Source organism: Thamnophis elegans, chromosome 1 (assembly GCF_009769535.1).
Source record: "Thamnophis elegans isolate rThaEle1 chromosome 1, rThaEle1.pri, whole genome shotgun sequence".
In the NCBI taxonomy this organism is placed as follows: Eukaryota; Metazoa; Chordata; class Lepidosauria; order Squamata; family Colubridae; genus Thamnophis; species Thamnophis elegans.
The window spans coordinates 107,300,957-107,306,586 of record NC_045541.1 but is presented as its reverse complement, the minus strand read 5'-3'; positions in this window follow the sequence as shown (position 1 = coordinate 107,306,586).

The window sequence follows — 5,630 nt, the reverse complement described above, 5'->3', positions numbered from 1 at the left end:
CAGTCAGCAAAATGTTTTGAATAGGCAGAACTGCTTGATCTGAAGCACTCTGGCACTGATTGACTCTGTTATCCTCCAAAGACACAAAAGCAGAACTTCTCTGCTGGCACAGTAAGCTGCTTCAACCCTAATTACTTCCCTCTCCCCTCAGCTGTCAACCTGTAGATTTATTCCTCTATTTTCAATTGTAGCTTTATAGTTGCTGCCTCAAACTTATTCTGTCTTCCTGTTCTTCAATGTACCACACCATCTTTATACTCCTAATATATGACTTCAACCTAAGAAAGATGACTGACAATTATCATAGATAAATCTTTCATGAAAATGTAGTGTTGATGGCAATGCAAATGCAAATGTCCTATTTGGGAAGACCCTCACATACATAGACGATACTTGGATATTTGGCTTGTAAGATTAAAAAAAGACCAGAAATTTCTGCTTTAAACATTTTATTTTCCATAAGCAGTACCTGCAGTGGTGAACTTGTTTCAGGTCTTCTCACTTTGGCCTTTTCCCTCTTATTCCAGTGATATCCAATTTGACTTGAACCTTCTAGAGTTTCTTCATATTTTTTATACCCACAGGACCTTTCAACTCCTGATAATCTTCTATGTAGGCAGGTCAGGAGCATCACATGAACCATTGAAACTTTACTTTATTCTTCTTCTTTACTTCCTCTTTTACTGCTTCAGGTATCTTGCTCTTCTGAAGGCCTCAAACCATTGGTGAAATTCATTTTTTTTATGTTCTGTGGGCGTGACTTGGTCGGCATGGCTTGTGGGTGTGGCAGGGGAAGGATACTGCAAATCTCCATTCCCACCCCACTCTGGGGCCAGCCAGAGGTGGCATTTGCCGGTTCTCCGAACTACTCAAGATTTCTGCTACCGGTTCTCCAATCTATTCAAAATTTCCACTGCTGGTTCTCCAGAACCTGCTGTATTTCACCCCTGCCTCAAACATTGTTATTTGATGCTGTTGTAGTGTGTCTTTGATGTTGCCTCTTTATCTTCTTCTGGGTCCACCTCATGTTCTTTGAGCTTCTCCCTTTTTTTGTATATGCCTTGTATGGTTTGGAATCCCAAGACATGATTATAGGATGATAATGGCAAGAACGTGAAAGCTTGACAGGATCTCTCTTCCCCAACACCAAAGAGAACCAGAAGTGGAGGAGCTTGAAATCCATTCTGAATTTATCATGTTCAGGTTTAAGTTGATTCCTATGAAATCTCTCTTGCATTTCCTCATAAGGGTTTCTGTATACTCTTGTAATGGTAAAAGAGAGTAGCCTTGAAGGAAAGAATGGGGAGCAACAATTTCCAGGGCAACAATTACATAAAAGGGACTTGAGTCTAGGGCAAAAAAAGTAACTTGACAAAAAGACTCAGACAAGCCCCTCCCCAGTTCACATGAAGATAAAGGGAGATGGGGTAACCTTATTTAGACTTGCAAGCTTCTGTTATAATAGCTGTTATAAGAGTAAAAGTAATATTGGTCTACATGGTATTGGTTTCTTAGTCTGGTAGTAGAGCTGAGGTCCCCTCAATAGGTTTTCTGCAATGTCCCATCTTCCATTTTTTCTCCTATTTCTTGATGGATTCCTACTTGGGTTACTCATCCAGTTTCATTGGCACTTTTGCTTGAGCCTTTTGCTTCTGAGTCTCTTCATGCCAAAGAGCTTCTAGTATCTGGCACTTAGATTATGAGATCATTTCTCTCTGGTTACTCTTTGGACAACGTATTATTTATGTGATTCATGTAGCTACCCATCTCACACAAGTGACTCTGGGCATTTTAGAAGATTAAAACAAACAAACAAAGCCACCAAACGTAAGTCCCTACTGCCCAAGGATAAACTGTTAATTCCACTCACCATCAATAGAAACAAAGCTCATTGACTCCCTGACCTAAGCGCCTGGAGAAAGAGCCCAGTCTTCAGTGCCTTGCAAAAGAATAACAGGATTGGTGTTATCTGAACTTTTGGGGAGTGGGGAATGTTAAACATATATAAGAATTGTTTAAAACATACATATTTCAGATGAGATTGCAGACGAAGCTGAATGCATTTTGAGCCATACTGTAAATCTGATCATTAATTATCAGACAACATGTACATTTTAGAAGTTAAACTGAATTGTTTTACTGACAAGTTTGCAATATGCTGCTGCATCTGTCTTAAATGGTTTTGCTATTTCAATTGCTATAAATTAGGTTTTTACTAGTTGTCCAGCCTTTGTAATGTTATTACTGTATGTAAAGATTCATAAAAACCTGTTGTCTTTACTATTCCAATTTCATAACTGTATTTTGAACTATTGCTCATTATGCATCTTATTAACTAGTGCATTATAAAGATGATGAAGAAGAGAAGATGATGATGAAATCCCACTTCAGAACGCAAGTGGGGTTTCATATAAAACCAATGCTTCACCAACCAACCAACCTCTTTACATATGAAAACTATTATCAGAGGAAAATCTGACAAGCTTATTTTCTAGTTGTGTGAATGGCACATATGTATTAGAGGGAGCATGACACTACATATGCTTTACCTTCAGTCTGAAATGATAAATCCAAGCAAAAGACTTACCATCTCCCCTTCTGTTTGAGAAGTAGGCTACGACACTCTTGATAAAATTATTTGTAGAGCCATACTGAAAGGTACAAGTAGCTGGTTAATCTTTATTTCTAGTCATGCTAATTATTTTTAATGAGGACACTATTGATTAAATAGAAAGAAGAGGAATTTGGCAGAAGAGTTTTAAGGATAGGTTTCTATCAAATTGTGTTTCTAAATGGAAATCGACTAACCTAAGAAAGGATGATAGAGGAAATTTTAAAAATCCTGTGTAGTAATGCCTTAAGAATGAAGAATGAAGACAAGCACTTCAATCTGGCAAGTTTATATTTCTCCTTGAAAACAATTGAAATGTAAGCAGGGAGTTACTAAGTAAAGGGTTGGACTAGAAGACCTCCAAGGTCCCTTCCATCTCTGTTATTCTATTATATTTGAAATACATTTGCAACATATTATCTTGCAAGAGTACCTGAAGAAAAAAACAGGTATTGAAACAGGAGGAGCCACACTTAAATACATAAGGAAAGATGAATACTTATCAGAACAAGCAAAGGAGGAATTACAAAAGAAGCTGACAGAACAAAGAACCAAGAAGTGAATAGAAGGGACAATTAAAAACAAATGACTGTAAAACTCAGGAGCTGTGGGGAGGCCTTGGAAGAAGGTCCCCTTTGCGGAGGAGTTGAATGGTCCTGTGGAACAGGAAAGAGAGACCAGATATCTGAAGGTTAGAGAGAATGTAGCTGAGATTTGTAAGAAGAGAATAATAACTGAAATGGTAGTTGATGATTCACAGCTGTAGGAAAAAATATATATGAGTAGGAGAATGATTGACTTTAGATATGGTATCAACAGAGATATTTGGTTTCTGGAATGATGGTCTGAATTATCAGGATGATGGATTTCTGACAAAAGATGGGGTTAAGCTAGGGCAGTTTAAACAGTGCTGAGCTGCTGCATAAAGGGCTGACAAAGAGGACATCCTTTAAAGCAAGGACAGAATTTGCTGATGATATAACAACATTTTAAACATATTATCTTTGAGAAGTCCTGGAGAATTGGTGAAGTGACAGATGAAGTTTAACTCATCATTTCTTCTTCATGGTTATTCAATAGGGCCAGGAAAAAGTACAGCTCCTTTAATATTGACAATTCTACCACCGTTCCACAGGCAGAATACTGAATGAAAACTAGTTGCAATTTGACAACAGTTCACAACAGCTTCAGTTCAGACTGATATCATTCCCTAAATCAGTATGTTCAAGAGCATAAGAGGAGGAGAGGTTGGGGAGGGTGAAACACGGGCCTACCGGAAGTTCAGGAAGACTGGAAACGGGAATGTTTCTGGCTTCCAGAGGGCCTCCAGAGCCTGGGGAGGCCATTTTTGCCCTCCTGGAGACTTGAAGAAAGCCTCCGGAACCCGGGGAGGGCAAAAAACATTCTCCTTCCATGGTGCAGAGGGCCAACTAGGCCACACCCACTATAGCCATGCCCAACCATCAACCGGGCAGAGAACCCCTTGCTAAAATTTTTGAAGCCTACCCCTGAAGCCCACTAGTCTCCCAATAGATGGACTTTAGAAGCAACCATATTGTATTTGAGGCTAATAGGTATTAATCCCCATGAATTGGTCCACCTCTTTTTTGAAGTCAACCCAGCTGGTTTGTGCCAATTTTTTTCTGTCCTGATTCTTCCAGGATTCAAATCTAGGGGGTAACCTTTAGATTTAGTATTTGCAGAATGGGAATATAGCTTCTCCTTGCCACTTTCCACATCACCCATAATTTTGTACATGTCAATCGCATCCCTCTCATTCATTTCTTTCCTAGACTAAAAAGTTCAAACATCACAACCTTTCCTTGATCTTCTTAATTTCCGTCCTTAGAACCTTCTCTCTAGTTCCACTACATCCTCTTTAAGGTGCGGCAACCAGAACTGCACACAATATTCTAGATGCCAGTTTGATCTAGTGATTAAGGAACTAGTCTAGAAACCAGGAGTCAGCGAGTTATAGTTCTACCTTAACCATGAAAGCCAGCTGGATGATTAATACACCTTGCAGAGTTGTGTGGAAAATAGGAGGAGGAATTAGGTATGTTTGAATTATTAATAAAATAATAAAGGTTGGATAAAAATAAATACATTAAAATTGAATTAAAAGTGGTTGCACCATCAACTTATATTAATCATTATAATGTTGGCATCTATATTTCTTGTACTGTTTTTTATTATCTCTAACATGCTGCTGGCATTTTTTACAGTGATTGTACACTGTGTGAGCACCTTCATTGACTGTTTATCATTATTCCAAAATGTCTTTCCTCATTTGTCACTGTGAGTTATGACCCCCTTAGGTTGTGTGAGTAGTTAGAAATTTTGACACTAATATGTATCATTTTACACTTGTCGTGTTGAATGACACCTGTCATTTTGATGCCCCTAATGTGCAGAGATCCCATTGTTGCTAATTTTTATATGCCTATTGGCCTCGCTTGTCATGCTTTTAAAAATGCCATCTCTATACAAGTGTCAATCCAACAACTTTCTTATTTTGGTTTACATCATGATGTAATTTTACATTAAGATAGCAAAAGTAGCCTTGACAGTTTTTAAAGGAGGCTTGTTGCTTGTTCCTTTAAGGGGTCATTCATAGATTTGGAAATACTTTTTTGTGAGTTGGCCAGCATGGCCCATCCCCTTTCTTGCTGACGTCTGATTCTATCGCACATCAGATTTTTCCCAGTGGAGCTGAAGAATGAGTTCAATGAAAGCTGTCTGCTTGCAGTCTTAAAGGGCTGCAGGCATTTGAATTAGTATTTCCTCTGCTTCTGCTTGGCTCCCTTGGAGCTTTAAGCCAGCAACACTATCAGGAGGAATGGTGAGTGCATAGGATCATCTCACAGAGCAGGAGTGATCCATTAGTTTCTTCTCTATCAACAGCTTGAGAGGATCTACTGCACGCTTTGAAAGAAGCTATGATCAGGCTCAGTTCTGCAAAGCAAGGAATGAGGATCACCCTGGCTGAATAAAAGTTGTGGCTTCCTAGTCTGAGATA